This window comes from Muntiacus reevesi, chromosome 3, assembly GCF_963930625.1.
Source record: "Muntiacus reevesi chromosome 3, mMunRee1.1, whole genome shotgun sequence".
Lineage (NCBI taxonomy): Eukaryota > Metazoa > Chordata > Mammalia > Artiodactyla > Cervidae > Muntiacus > Muntiacus reevesi.
In genome coordinates, this window is record NC_089251.1 from 126,094,164 (window position 1) to 126,111,250 (window position 17,087).

The 17,087-nt window shown below is 39.7% G+C and overlaps 1 protein-coding gene across 2 annotated transcripts in view; it reads right to left on the reverse strand.

The window, feature by feature from the left end:
* SGPP2 (sphingosine-1-phosphate phosphatase 2) overlaps positions 1-17,087 on the reverse strand; it is a 147,335-nt gene that overhangs the window by 2,895 nt on the left and 127,353 nt on the right. The gene's annotated exons all lie outside the window — the stretch shown is intronic.

Consider the following 17,087-nt stretch of genomic DNA (forward strand, 5'->3'; position numbering starts at 1 on the left):
GATTTCAAGTCAGGTAAAACGGATTTGATGTATAATGCACAATGTTTACATTGCTTTATTTTATAACACTATTTGCTTTTTAAGATTTCTTTTTTTTTTGATGCGGACCATTTTTTGTCTTTCCTAAATGTGCTACCATACTGTTTCTACTTTATGTTTTGGTTTTTTGGCCTCGAGGCATATGGGATCTTGCCTCTCTGACCAAGGGACCAAACCCACACCCCTGGCATTGGAAGGTGAAGTTTTAACCACTGAGCCACCAGGGAAGTCCCTTATAATACATATATTTTAAAAAATGTATGGCTGTAAACATTTGAAAAGTAGGAAAAACACAATCATGCTATTCATGATTATATTGCTATTCATATATGTCTTTCAGTTTTTCCATCTTTTGGAATAAATTTTATATTTATTTTCTTAATGTATGGCTATAACCACACTTTCTTCAATCTATTATTTTTTTTTTTCATTCTATACTTTTAAAACATTTGCTTTTTGGCCATATACCATGTGGTTTGCAGGATCTCAGTTCCCCTACCAGGGACTGAACCCAGGCCACTGCAGTGAAAGCGCTAAGTCCTAACCACTGGGCCACCAGGGAATTCCCTTCAATCTGTTATTTTTTATTTAATATTATGTCACAGGGCTTCCCTGGAGGTTCAGATGGTAGAGAATCTGCCTGCAGTGCAGGAGACGCGGCTTCAATCCCTGGGTTGGGAAGATTCCCTGAAGAAGTGAATGGCAACCCACTCCAGTATTCTTGCCTGGAGAATTCTATGGATAGAGGAGCCTGACCGGCTACAGTCCACAGGGGTCGCAAAGAGCTGGACACCCCTGAGCAACTAGCACACCCACACCTTAAGTCACAAGGATTGTCATGATCTTCACAAAGACGGTGTCGTCCTTTCTGGGCAGGCAGAGGGTGGAGGAGGAGTCACATTCCACGGGAGCCATGTTAAAAGCAAGCACACCATCATGACTTACGGAGTGTGTTTATTTGGGGTGATCTGGGAAGATATTTTAGATGTGGTGGTATCGAAGCTCCACCGTGCCCATCTGGGCACTACCACTGTCTTCAGAGACAGAACTTCAGATAGTGTACATATTTCACTGGGTGCATGCATGATGCTTAATCAATCCTTCTTCAGGACACTTTAGACTGTGGTTTTCTTTCTCTGTTCCTATGTCCCTCTCTCCTTCTTTCGGTATTTTCTCTCTTTCTCCCCTTCCCTCCTTTGCTTCCTTCCTTAAAGGCCTGTTTAAAATATTTTTAACTCCTTAATTCCTCCATTTTCTTCTTCCTTTAGTGTTTTCACAGCAAAATTCATTAGGTGAAGTCTCAACGTAACCAATAGATTAATACATTTAAGTCAGAGAATGAGGAGCTTGCTATGGTTTTGTTACAGAGTTTCGTGTGGGTTATTTTGAAAGTTTATAATTGAAAAAGTGAAACACTTCCTTCAATGCATTGGAAAATCTGCAAAACAACAAAAAGTAAAACATGTGCATTGTAGAAAATCTGGGAAGGACCAAAAAGTATAAGAAAAAACAGATTCTTATTTCTAATACCTAGTGTCAACTGTGTCTGTATTTTGGCATGCTGCCCTCCCACTCTTTTTTTCCCCATAAATATAAAATGGAATTCTAAAGAGTTGGTCTTCCCCATCTCCCCAATTCTTCATTATTGCTCTTATTTAGTTTCTAATAAAATGACATCTGATTCGGGTAAACAATGCGTGAGAATCAGACCTTAGAAGTAAACACTGAGGCTAGAGCATTTTTCAGATTAGAGGGTACCCATCCATCCTTCCAATGTCCACATGTGTGAGCCCCTGCTGTATGCCACATTGCTAGAGGATCCAGTCTGAGCTAAACCATCACAATCCATGACTATGGGGAACTTACAGTCCAGAGAAGAGACAGAGGATTGCCACTGTTGAAGAGGAAGAGTGGTCAGCTTGTGGATGGTGATGGTTTTAGGGCGCTGAAGAGGAAAGGGTAAACACAGACAGGAAGTCCACAGGATCCTAAAATCCAGTCCCCTTCCTAAAGCTTACATCGAGGGAACAACACGAAGCCACGGACGTAGCTCTCACTGGGCACCAACATGACAAGATTTTATGACTGCAGTGGGGAGAATGAATACAAAAAGGGCAAGAGAATGGGGACGGGGAGGCCACTTGCCTCCTCAGAGGAAGCCTTGTGCTCTCATGTCCTCCATGTGACCCCTGGCTTTCACCTGCTGTTACTTCTGCCATCCTTCTCCTCAATGACCCTTCGGGCTGTGTGGTCCTCATGATCACGGTCCCCATGACCGTCGCCTGGGCTATGATTATGCATGGATGTTGTCTTATTTGGGCAGGCAGCAGGGAGAAGCAGTCCTTCATTTAAGCTTCTTGGTTACCAAAACTTGAGGCAAACTCTTGAATTGAGTTTTTCTCCACCTGTTGCCTCAACTTCTTCGCCTTGAAACACAACTGCTGACTAAACTAAACTTTGCTGATACACAATTCTCAAAGCCCACTTACTAGTCATTTGCTGGCTGTTTCCTCCGCATCTGTCTTTGACCCAATAGCCTCATACCTCTCCTTGGGGATCCATGAGGTTCTGGAAAATATTGGAGTTGGAGCACCATGACCCAGGTAAGACAATCAGGGCGCTGTATCTCCTGGTTATCATGACTGGTGCAGGGATGGTCATGTCACCTGCACCAATCCAATCAGACAAAACGGGTTTTTGCTTGGGATTCTCGGAAAGAGATGCTTTTTTCTGAACACTGGGCCCTGTGGGTTTATACCCTTTACTTAGTAGACCTTCAATATTCAGCTTTTGTTGATGAGACCCTGCACCAAACATGGCTTTTCTCTGACCTCCAAGAAGTCTCTTGCTTAGTTTCCTCCTTCAGATCCTAAACAGGGCATTTCCACAGATTCTGTCTTCAGGCTGTCTTTTTTACCTCCATTGTAGAGCTTGCGTAGGTCCATGGCCCCATCTCTCTATTTCTCTATCAGCGTAACTCTAAAATCTTTTGTTTTCAAATTTTGTTTTTCTCTCAAACTTTGGTCCTACTTTTTTAAACTAATAGCTATTTTCATTCAGATGCCTGTCAACTCCCCTAAGCAACTTGTCTAAAAGTCATCAACACCCAAAAAGAAAAAAAAGTAAAGGAAATGAACACTTTATTGAAAAGGATCTATGAATGCCTTATAAACACATGAAAATATACCTAAACTTATAATAATAAGTGGAAATCAAACTAAGCTGAGAAGAAATTAAAATTTACATTCACACAAAAACCAGTATGCAAATGTTTACAGCCGTTCGATCAATAATGTCCCCAAACTGGGAACAACCTCCATGTCACTCAAGGGGTAAACAAACTGTGCTATGTTCATACAATGGACTATTTCTCGGCAATAAAAAGCGACAAAATACTAATGCAGACAACAGCTTGGATGAAATCTCCAGGAAATCACGCTGAATGGAAAAAGCAGTCTCCAAGGGTAACATACTGTATGGTTCTATTTTTATGACATTCTCTGAAAGACAGAGCTACAGGACCGGGGAACAGATCAGTGGTTGCCAGGGTCGGGGGACAGGGAGGGTACAACTGCAAAGGGGGAGCACGGGGGACTCTTTGGGGCGACAGAGCTGTCCCGTGTTGTGGTGGCGGTTACTCAAATCGATCCTGGTATTCAAATCCAGAGAACCGGGACTTCCTGGTGATCCTGTGGCTAAGACTCCACGCTCCCAGTGCGGGGGGAGCCTGGTCAGGGAGCTAGATCCCACTTGCTGCAACAAGGACCAGGCGTAGCCAAACAAATAAATATTTTTTAAAATATCCAGAGAACCATACACCCAAGGCAAAATCAACTTTACTGTGTGTTCATTTAACACATAAAATTAAAAATGACATTTTAGACAAAAATAAGAACGCTGGTGGGCTCTTTAGTTTTTACTCAATAACAGTGTTGCGTGAGCTATGTGTGAAGCAGAGCTCTGGCCATCCGGAGGTTCCCAGCCCAGCTCTCTCTCCCCTGGCTGACAAACTGCCGATAAGGCACCCCTCACCTATCACATTAACAAAATCCAGAAGTCTGACAGCATTCTGTTGATGAAACAGTAGGTGGGGGCAAAGGGGCTCTTGTCTCTTAATTGTATGAATGCAAAATGGTGCAACACGTACGAGGAGGAACCTAGCGATATGTTTTTAAAAATTACACATTCATTTAACCTGTCCTGCAATCTCACACTAGGACTTGACCACGGAGATATACACCTGCCTGTATCTGTAATAAACTCTTTACAAATTGTCCATTGTAGCATCATCTGTAACAGCAAAAGTCTGGGAAAATGCCAAGTTCTACCTGTAGGGAGCAGTTAAATACAACCCTACAGACAAATACTCCACAGCTGTAGAAAGAATGAGGAAGCTCTCATATGGAATTGTAAAAAGCATGGTATAGAACAGTGTGTTCAGCATGCTACCATTTTCCATTTTTAAAAAACTGGTAGACTATACGTTACATTTTTACTTGAAACACAAATAGGTTCACTTGAAGGGCAGGGGATGGAGGTGGGAAGACTTTTCACAGGATACGCTGTGTACCTTTTGAATTATATAAATGTACTGCCTCCGGGTTTCCCAGGTGATGCTAGCAGTAAAGAACCCGCCTGCCAATACAGGAGACAAGAGAGACGTGGGTTTGATCTCTGGGTGGGGAAGATCCCTGGAGAAGGGCATGGCAACCCACTCCAGATTCTTGCATGGAAAATCCCACGGACAGAGGAGCCTGGCGGACTGCTGTCCATAGGGTCACAAAGAGTTGGACGTGACTGACGCGACTTAGTGTAGATTGCCTCTGTTAAAAAATTAAGGGAAATAATTTTCATCTCTTTTCTTCCAAACACAATTTGCCTTTCAATCCCCATATGAAGTGCATCTCAGGTGATCTCATGGTATCCTCCACGGGGAACTGGTCAGATATGGTGATGGGGGGAGGGTGCAGCTGGCCTGCCAAAGCATCACCTGCTGGGAACTGAGGGTGTCTCGTCTGTTTTAGAGGAACACACATTTTGAGGGGAAGAGGAGGGCCAGGCACAGTGAACTCGATACCCCAACACAAGCCTCTACTCTCTCAGTGGGAAGAGGAGGTTCTGCCTTTCAGGGTGTGTCCTGGCAGCCCCACTGAACTGATGTCTGAGCCCTGAAGAAGTTAGAGTGGATGGAAGAGCATTTTGCCTCCATCAACAAAACACAGAGCTAAAGAAGGCTGCTTGGAGATCCTTCTGGCAGAGGGTTATCCAGAGAAAAGAATCCAGTCTTCCTCATCCCTCCAGGCCACAGTGCCCCATGTGGATACTTTACGATACCACCTGGCAGGACAAAACTGGGGCATCCATATCATCCACTCTATCTGTTTGGCCTGGTGAGGTGGGTGAAGAGATGCTGGTGACACGCAGATCAGCAGGGAAGGATGCTGATGGGGCAGGGACCACAGAACTCACAGCGACAATGGCATCTCCCAGACCAGCTGATGGGACAGTATCAGAAAGCTACTGGGCCTGGAGGGCAGTAAGCAAGACCAAGGTGCTCATGGATCACAGCCTGGGCAGAGAGCAAGGGACCCAGGAGATCAGTCTTCACATCATGACATCCAACAGGACAATAGTGGTGCTCGGGATTCAGATGGGTTCATGAGCACATGTGAGACGCCCTCGGAAAGTCCAGGCATTTTTTTTTTTTTTTGCATGAGCATTTCTGTTAGCAATGGGGGTTAAACACAGCTTTGCAGAGGGCTAGAGGTTCACAGTGACCCTGGAGGTGTTCAGGGAAATTCATTTATTATACATATTTCTGTTGGTGCACCTCCATGAGTCCTAATGACTGCTCCTCTCTATTACTACCTCTGGCCACCAGTCACTTCCACAGACTCCCCTCCTCCTTGATTCACAAGCTCCTTCACCTGCTGTCACTGCTGAATTTCCCTGCCTGCTGGCCATTCACCTGCCCACAGCACTCACTGACTGCCTTCCTGGTTGCCGTTTCAATGCAAATGTTCACCAGTTTTAGAGTTAGTGTGCACTGGAAAAGTGAAAGTGAAAGTCGCTCAGTCGTGTCCAACTCTTTGTGACCCCATGGACTATACAGTCCATGAAATTCTCCAGGCCAGAGTACTGGAGTGGGTAGTCATTTCCTTCTCCAGGGGATCTTCCCAACCCAGGGATCTTCCTTCTGATTCTGACTTGCAGCGTGGCCCAGGAGTTTGCATTTTTACATCCCAACATAATGCTCATGTAGTGAGTCAAAACAGAAACAACTTTGAGAAATACCAACCTCTCAATTGAGAGTCCGAGTCCTGCATGATATGGATTTAATTAACCTATCATATCAGGGTTTTCTCTCATTCCTTTTCCATTTGAACTTTCCACACCAGTCAGATAGGTCTACTTGCTTTTCCCAAAACACCGGGCACAATTTTATCAGAATTCTGCATCCTTTTCATGTATATTTTAACAATCTTTATCTCTCAAGATATTATCAGCTCATCTAAGGCTCAGTTCAAAAGCTACTTCCTTTGCAGAATATCTTCCTCTGCCTCCACAGTTGGAAATAGCCTATCCCTGAACTGAATGTAAAGGCACTTGCTTAACAGCACTCAAAAAGCCCCTCTTTTAAATTGCCTTCGCTGTGGTTCTCTGTTCACATGCCTTTCTCCTGAGTTGATTGTAACACTGATTGGCAAAGAGGAAGTTGTCCTGCAACTTAACCTTATTCCTCAAAGCTCCCAGCACAGTGCCTAACATGTCACAGACATTCAGCTACAGAGATCTGGAGAATGTAATGCCTTTCTCTCAATGGACTATCCATAATATTTAAAACCCATTGTTAGGACTTTCCTTGGTGGTTCAGTGGTTGAGAACCCACCTGCCATTGCAGGGGACATGGGTTTGATCCCTGGTCTGGGAAGATTCCACATGCTGCAGGGCAACTAAGCTCATAGGCCACAACGACTGAAGCCCAAGCCCTAGGGCTCTGCAACAAGAGAAGTGACCATGATGGAAAGCCTAGGCATCACAATAGAGAATAACCCCCACTCGTCACAACTAGAGAACACCCACATGAGTCAATGAAGACGCCAAAGAGAAATAACACATAATTTTTTTAAAAACACACAGTTACATAATGGGCTTCTCTGGTGACTCAGATGATAAAGAATCTGCCCCCAGTGGGGAGACCTGGATTTGATCCCTGGGTTGGGAAGAGCTCCTGGAGAAGGAAATGGCTATCCACTCCAGTATTCTTGCCTGGAGAATCCCATGGACAGAGGATCCTGGCAGGCTACAGTCCATGGGGTCACAAAGAGTCGGGCATGATTGAGTAACACCTGCACTGTTTTAACACATAGAAGACAATTTGCCTTCTTTCCCTCCCTTCCTTTGTACCTGCAGCTTCCAAATTCCTGGACATCTGGTTGGAATATTTTTCATAAACCATCTCTGTTCTTCTTCAGTGTATCAGGAAATGAGACTATTTTTGGTCCACAGCCCTAGCATTTGAGGTGAAAGTAATTTTGGCCAACATGCCTGCTACTGCAGAGCTTCTTTCCTCCTATCCACACAGTTCGGTATTAGGTCATAGAAAGTGGTGCTGTATAAAGGCAATTTAGATATTTTTCTACGAAAAATATTTGAACCATTTCTAATGAACTTTCTAATATTGGGGTCTCTACGTTTCTGATAATAAACTTCTTCTAAACAGCTTCTAAAAAATAATCCTTGAAAATTCAAGGACAACTTTTTTTTTACTAATTTTTTCAAGCTACTAAATTCAGAGAAAAAAGAAAACTCACAAAATCTTCATCTGAGGATAGTAGCTGATGTTTTGCTTTTGGCAGAATCTCAATGAGGAGGTGATCTTCATGTGTTTGGCATGGTATGTGAGGCCAGAGGGACAAGAGGTCAGTCTTCTCTGGGATGGCAAAGGGAGCGGTGAGGCAGAGGACAGTGTTCCTGTTCAGTCGCTAAGTCATGTCCGACTCTTTGTGAGCCCATGGACTGCAGCACACCAAGCTCCTCTGTCCTTCACTGTCTCCCGGAGTTTGCTCAAACTCATGCCCACTGAGTCAGCAGTGCTGTCTAACCATACATGTATATATATGGTTAACCCCTTTTCCTTTTGCCTTCAATCTTTCCCAGGACCAGGGTCTTTTCCAATGAGTCAGCGAACACAGAAGTGGGAGCCACAGGATAGCACTGGGATAATGCTGTCCAAAAAAATGTGGATTTAGGGGTGGGGGAAGAGAAAAAAGTGTGTGTGGTTTATAAGGAGATAGGAACTCTAAGGAAGATGGGAAAAGATAATGATGCAACGAAGCCTGATAAAGCAAAGACATGAGGGCAAAATGGCTGAATAAATGTGTTTTACTTTGTAGAAAACACATTTAAAACTCACTTTCAAGAAGAATGCAATTAGACTACAAAGAGTACAAAATACACAAAATATTCACCACTTAGACCCAATGATGGCACTCCTAGGAATTTATCCTAAGAAAATGATCCGAAAAAAAGCTGCTCACAAAGGCTCTTGGATAGGAATGCTTCTTGTTATTTCAATCTATACTGATGAAGTCCAAAAAGTTAAGAGTGCTCCACCATAGAACAATCAGAAAACACAAATAAGCAAAAAGATGATAAAGAATGGAGCCTATGTCATAGCAAGAAAGAATCTGGAAAAACATAAATCAAGCATGGTACAATGTTGTTTACACCAAAAAGGAGATAAAATTGCAGACTGCTTTCTTATTTAATAACATAGCAGGAATATTTCCATTTGAAAAGATACATTCTGCACCCTCTGCTTTTTTAAAAAAATAGTTTCAAAAAAAAAAAAATAGTTTCAAAGTATCTGTAAGTGAGAATACCAAGCAGAATACAAACTCTACATGAAGGATGATCCTAATTTTAGATAAATCTACATTTTCATGGAAGGATAAAAAATCAGGAAACAGATGAAGATATTAAGAGTAGTTTTCTTCTCTTTGGATATCACAGATGATGATTACCTTCTCCAGGCTTTGCAAATATTTTCTAAGTCATCTAGTCAACACTTTTATTATGATAAAAATATAATCAATGCAAAAAGTCAGGATGTTAAAATCAGACTTTCAAAATAGACAAAAATGGAAATAATTAACTGATGCTTATAAATTTTTACATCATCCAAAATAATGACATGCCCCCAAGAATCTATATGATAAAAAGATACCATCCTTCCATGATGTAGGTAACATTTAAAATTAAAGGCATAAAAAAATAAAGGCATATAAATTATGTGGCCAATGTTATCCTAAAGATCACACTGAAATTTAATAAATCTTTAATTCAATTTACCATCAAGGCTCAAATGAAGTCTTTTAAATTATTTGGGGAAAAAAGAAATGATTACATGAACCTAACATTTTTTTTTTTTTTTTTTTTTGGGAACCTAACATTTTTAAAGGTAAAGTGCAGGAAGATCTATCTTAAGCCTTTGATTTTTGTACCTATTCTCATTTTCAGTTATAAAAGTTAATATACAGATAAAAGCTTGGGTTTTATTATACCTCATTACAGAAAACAATAATAAAGACAGGCAATCTAAAGTCTTTAGGAAAGAATCCTAACAGAGCTGTCCCATGCATCAGAACAAATTTTAGTGAACACTCACACAAACACATAAAACAGTGTTTTTATTTTGAGCCAAACAGAAACACTCTTCCTTTTGGTAAACATCTCCAGATATTTCAACAGGCAGGCCTTGTGAACTCCCCGCAGTTGTGAATTCTAACCCTACATCACATTCCCATATGTGGTTTACTGGGGCACATTTATATTCTACCCCAACTATCTTCACTGAAGAATGCTCTTGAACAGACCAACACAACACAAGGTTAGCTCACCAGAAAGAAGGGGAGAACAAACCCATTCATTCAATTGTTAGCAAAGAATGCATTCAGATCTTGGAACTATTTATGCCGAGAACTCTATGATTCTGGCATCTTCCCCTCTGCCAGGTCCCCTGCTGAGAACGTGAAGGGCCCTCTCTGCCCTTGGCTGCCTTTGGAGAGCAAGCTGAAGTCAGGAGCAGCGTAAAAAGCCACGACCCTCTTCTTTGTAGATGCAGTGAATGCTCTGAATGCAAGCGGACCCTGACATTAAAACAAACTTTAAAAAAAAATAACAAAACCCACACACCCTACCCTATTTTCGAAAATAACTTTTAGTTATAGATCAATGTTTCCTAGTTAATACACTCAGAATACTTATCTTCTTCCCTGCTAGCTCACAATTAATTCAATTTCAGAGAATAATGCAGATGAGATTCAATGGAAGCCAAATGGCAAAAGGGAGGAAGCACTGTTCATGAATATGAATATAAATGATTACAGAGAGAAACCTACATGTTATGTAATTAGCATATGTACAGGGGAGAAGGAGTGAGTGCTTAATTTCAAAAATATTAATTTCCTACTGAAACACACCAGCGTCCATAGAGAACCAAAAACAGGAAGCAGATTTACCTTGCCACGTGGTGTGAGTGTAAACAGTAGACCCTCCTGATAGTCACACCTCTTTGAGTGGGCACTCTGTCATGACTGTTCTCTGAGCCACCTCAGATACCCAAGCACAAATTGAATAGTCAGAATCACTAAGTATGGAAATCTACAGTTATTCCGAAAACCTACTGGCATTCAGAAGTAACTATGGGATGTAGAAAAAATTATGCCAACCTTCACCTTCTGCTGTTTTAGAATAAATGCCCACTTGGAAAGTGAGCATATGCAATCCTTCATTAGAAGTGATGTTGACATTTTTAACAGAAAATGGTTTTCTATAAGTATAAGAAAAATTATATAAAATTTGGATGTAAGATAAGGCAGAAAACCTCATTTCAATGTCTTCTGGGGGCACAGGCCACTCAAGGATAACAGAAGGAATAATACTTTGTTCACTCCACTCTTTAATATTGATTAAAATTCTCAGAGTTTGTGAAAGAACAGGCTAAGCGATAGATTTGGCGGGGGTGGTGGGGGGGTTGGTTAGAGATACAAATAATTACTGTTAACCTCAAAGGTAACAGTTTGTTGCCCTGTAGAACAATAACCAGTTTTGTATATAACCCAGCAATCACAACGTAACATTTTTTAAGCTGTCTGTAAATATTTAGCCCCTCTTTATATTTGACTGGTTCCTTCATTAATTAATCAGTGGAATAAAATCTTTGACACATTCATTTTATATTTGGACAAGCGTTATGATTTTATCATTTAAAATTATATTCTAAGAAGTAGATAATTTTTCAATTGTTTATCCATATGCTAATTGTCTTGAATGATTGAATATGCATAATCCATGTAACAATGTAGCATTTTTTATTTTGTTTTCCTGTGTATACTCTCTTTAAATGGCACTGGTTTGCTCAAAAAGTAAATAAGGCAGGTGTTAACATGTCTTGACATGGTAATATAATAAAACATTATTGCATGTTTTTTATAATATCAACTAGAAAGGATTCAGGTAGACGATATATTTCTAAACTCCATATACAGTATGATTTAGGAAATAATCACTTCCTTGTCTCGGTTCCCCAGAATCTAACAAGTCCAAACAGTAGATCTTCATGAAACAAAGCTTCCCCACCCGTACATCACATTAATATGAACAGCTCTAACTATAACGAATCACAGGGCTTGGCAGGTCAACAGGATTATGACATCAGATCAAACAAGCTTCCCAGGCAGGTTATAACATTGTCTTTGACAACTGCTAAGCAGCTTGCAGGAATGACAAGTATAGGGAAGGGCAATCTGCTAGAAGACACAAAAGACACTGTCAAACATTTAAGCGACTTTCCTCAGAACTGGGTGGGCAGCGGGGCCTCTGAGCAACAAGAGAACAGACGAAACTCATGTTCAGATGTAATATGATTGTTGAACAGGCCCACGCAAGTTGAAATGTAATTGGCATTGTCACCATATAGGCTAGGACGCTGTGTAAAAAAACTGCTTCAGGGTTTTTCTAACTGCATCTTGCATTGGAGCCCACTGGGAACATGTTAAAATGCAGAATTTAATTCAGCAGGTCCAGGTGGGGCCACAGGGTCTGCATTTCTAAGAGGGTCCCAGAAGATGCTGGGGCTCCTGCCTAGGGGACCACACTGGGAATGGCGAAGACTATCTCACCTTGCTAAATTCCAGAGGCCAACACGGACTCCTCAAGGCGAATATGGTATAGTCGGAGCTCCCTGAGTGCTTTCTTGAAGTACACATTAAAAAATATAAAAAACCTTCTGAATTATAGGAGTACTGTATAATATATTCCATACAGTACTTCAGTGAGTACTGTAAAAAAGTGATAGTACAGTATTTCCCTGGTGGTCCAGTGGTTAAGAATCCGCCTTCCAATGCAAGGGACGTGGGTTCGATTCTTAGTTGGAGAAATAAGACCCACGTGTTGCACAACTAGAGAGCCCACGTGCTGCAACTACTGGGCCGGTGCTGTAGCCAGATCCTGCGCGCTGCAACTAAGACCCTAGGAAACCAAACAAATATATAAACACAGTATCTTCAAAAGGTGATAGTACAAATTTTGAAGGCCTTTGAGTGATTTGCCAATGAAGAAACATTTGAGTATAAAGCAGTCCCAGAGAAAGATCTTAAAATTGTTTGTAGGCTTGGTGACATGAGTGCTCACATCAGAGGAAAATTAACGCTGCCCCAGTCCTGCTCTGGACTGTTCTAGGTGTGCCCGATGTGGCCACACAATGTTTATGATGAGGCTGAGGGTGTGCGTGCTAAGTCACTTCAGTAGTGTCTGACTCTTTGAGGCCCTCCGGACTGTAGCCCACCAGTCTCCTCTGTCCATGGGGATTCTCCAGGCAAGAATACTGGAGCAGGTTACCGTGCCCTCCTCCAGGGGATCTTCCCAACCCAGGGATCGAACCCACATCTCTTATACCTCCTGCACTGGCAGGCGGGTTTTTACCACTAGCATCACCTGGGAGGCTCTTATGAGGAAGCTGGACAATCTCAATTACAGAGATGGTCAATTCCAAGTTATTGTGAGTGAAGTGAAGATGGTAATGCCAAGTAATTATTAAAGTGAAGAAATGAGATCCAAGACACAGTGAGGCACAGGACTGAGGTACATGCATGACCCTTTGTTTTCACATGTGGTGAGAGCTCAGGGATGTGGTGTGGAATCCAAACTGTGCCATAAACCTGTATACATGGAATAATTTTATGGAGGTTTCAGGGTCGGAAAACAAACAAACTACAGCACTTACAAGAAGCCCTGTGTGCATTTAAAAATATGATACATGAAGTGCTTATTTCCTTTCCCCAGTGAATATGTTTTAAGGAACATTCCCACAGGTATACACAAACACAGTCCTCAGTTGTGTTTTGCGATTAAAATTAAGTACTCGACTTTCGGCTGATTTTCAGAGTATAGGATGCAAGGCAGCTAATTCACTCCTCTACATCTGTCTGCTGTGTCCCAATTAGTGTTCATTCAATCACCAACCAGGCATACTTTGGTAATGAGACAAATTCTTAGGCAGTTTCATGGTTGTGATGGATGAACCATCCATCTGCCCTTTATGGCAAGCTAGATATTACTATTTCTCTCCACAGGTAACTTGGCCCACCTTCTCTCTCTAAACCCTTCAAGATGAATTTTTTATTTTGAAACAGCAACACAGAGAAGACGGTGGATGCTAATTCTGTGGAGAACTTGGTTCCTTTTCTCAATCAGATCTGGGATGCAGGGTTATAGCAACAAAGAGGAATTTTGAAAATCAATGGTTTGTGAACTTTAAAACTGATTCCCAAACAATAAAAGGACCACAGACAAAAGTACTTTGAAATCCATGTATTTGTTTTATTGCCAAAATCCACATTGAGTGTTGTTCTGTTTGGAAAAAAAAAAAAAAAAAAAAGGAAAAAAAGAAAAAAAAAGACAGTACCAGGGAAGATATAAGAAATACAAGTATCCAACCAATGAAGAGTTATTATTTATCACAGCAAAGTGTAGAATCTTCCTTCTCTTATAGGAAATCCTTATGTAAATAATAATGGAGCTCAAATATTTCTTTATTAATTCATTCAATAGTTATCACATGGTTTCATTTTAAATTGGTTATTATGCCCCAAGAAATATATTCAGATAGAAGAAGAAGATATAACCTCTGTTCATTAAATAAAAATAGCTTTACTGTTTTTGTCAAAAACTATTCAGGTTTACTATTAAAGACACACTTCTGAGCCTTCTGTCCATAATCAGCTTCCCTTCCCACACACATAATTTTACAACTAATGAACCCAAACTGTACAAGCTGTTCTGTAAGCTGTTTTTCATTGACTGGATGTCATACACATTATTTCATTACTACAGAACTACATTATAATGGCTATATCACATTCTACTCTATGGAAACACCTTATTTAACCACCTCTGATTGGTGGACATCTACTGTATTCTCATGTTTGCTACTAAATGCATTAATGAGCACCCCGGAGGGGCAGTACAGAATGGTAATTAAAAGCATGGATTCTCAAGTCAGATTGCTTAGTTCGAAGCCTTAGTTCATCTCTTACCAACTGTATAATCTTGGTCAGGTTTCTTAATCTCATCTGTAAGTCTTGGATAATAACAGTACCCTCATGGGGTTACTGTTAATTACGCTGATGAGGTCGCTAAAACAGGTAAAGCACTTAAATGGTGCCTAGCAGATAAGTACTTTATAAATGGTTGCTATTATTTTTACTTTTACACCTGTGTCATTATATCCATTGGGAAATGGGCTAAGTAGTTTAGAAGGCTATAAATGTACACTTTAGATCTTTATACAGTCTACAAAGTGCCCTCCCAAAAGCTTATCCTAATGGATTATCCATAATTTTGAAAATAATCATTCTTGCTTGGCAGGTATGAGACCCGGAAACTCACTGCCATATGCCCAAGATGGCTTCACTGATTTAAGTATACACTGTAGGCAAGTGGAAATGGTAAGATTCCAGTTCAGGGACACTAGAGGAAATGACTCAGAGAACTCTAAACCTAGCAAAATGGAAATGAAGACATTTCCAGAAAAAACAAAAACTGAGAGAACTCACTAGCAGAAGATATATGCTAAATAGAGTTATTTTAGGCAGAAGGAATGAGATGCCAGATGGAAGAATAAAACTGTAGGAAGGAATGAGGAACAACAGAAAGGATAAATATGTGGATAAACTTAAAATTATATTAAATATACAACAATAAAAAATAAATCCTTGAGGGCAAATATTTGTAGAACTAAATGTCATTTAATAACCCATTCTTCTCAGGAAGTAGTAAAGGTACTAATTGCATTTGATGCTTATAAATCAAGGATATGTATTATAATCTCTTGGGGGACCTCTAAAAGAATTATGCAGACTTCATAACAGGCTAATAGAGGAAGGGTAAAGGGAGAATTAAAATACTAGATTAATACACAAGAAAGCAAAAGAAGAGATGAAGAACAGGGGGAGAAAGTTAACAAAGAACAATGCAGTAGATTTAAATCCAAATATATCAGATTACGTTAAGTGACAATAGACAGAATATACCAACTAAAAAGGACGGATGTCAAGCTAAATTAAAATATAAAACCCAACTACATACTGTTCATAAGAATCACAATGCAAATATTAGGATACAGAAAAGGTAAAAAGTGAAAGGATGAAAAATGCTTTGCAAATGCTCATGAAAACAAAGCTGGTGTTGCTATATTAATATTAGACAAAGTAGGTTTTGGGACAGGAAACATTACTAGAGACAAAAAGGACATTTCATAATGGTGAAAGGTCCAACTATCAGAGAGACAACTATTTAAAAAAAACTGTATGTACCAAATAATATAGCTTCACAATATTTCAAAATATGTGAAGAAGGACAGACTAAAAGGAGAAAAAGACAAACTCACAGCCATAGTGAGTAATACACCTATGTAATCAACATAGTGAGTAATACATAGTGAGTTACACACTTCTCTCAGCAATTCAGAGAACAAGCAGGAAAAAATAATCAATGAGGATACAGGACTTTGAAAATAATTTTAAACATGACCTAACCTATAAAACACCCAATGCAGCAACTACACAAAATACAACAAATTGTGGGGAAATAAATCTCAACAAATTTTAAGAAATGGAAGTCTATATATAGAGTACCTTCTCTGACTAGAGGGAAATTAGGTGAGGAAAAAAATTTAAAACAACTATTAGAAAATTCCCAAATACTTGGAAATTTAAGTAATATACTTCTAAGTAGCCAATGGGGGAATTAGAAAATATTTCCAAATAAATGACAATGAAAAAATAATTTATATTTATACGTTGCAACTAACCATATTTTTAGAGGCAAATGTAGAGCCTTAAATGATATCCTGCAAAAGGAGGAGTAAAAATCAACTTCAAATATCCTAGAAATAACAGCAAAGTAATGCTGAAAGAAGGATGAAAATAATAAACAAAAATTGATACATATACAATGGAGAAAATTGAGAAAACAAAAAATTGTTTCTTTAAAAAGACTACTAAAATTGATAGATCCTTTAAAAAAATTGATCAAAAAAGAATACAGATTCAGAAATGAAAAAAGAATCATCTTGGAATATGAACATGTTAAGAGATGCAAAAAATCACTTAAGAAAATCCGATACTATTTAGGATTTAAAAAAAAAACAAACTCAAACTCATAGCAAATCAGGAATAAAAGAATACTTTCTAATGCTGATAAATGGTACCAACAAAAAAATCTGTAGCTAACATCATCCTTAAAGATGAAATATAAAATACTTTCTCTCTGAATTTAGAAACAAGAATAACCACATCATCATTTCTATTCAGCATCATACTGGAAACCTAAGCCCACATGATAAAGCAAACAAAAGAAGTAAATATTAAAGAAAAAGCAAACTTGGTATTGTTCACCAATCACATTGTGTTAAGCAGAAAATCCAAAAGAATATTCAAGCAGTTAATGGAATTAATTAAATTTACCAACATCACTAGATATGT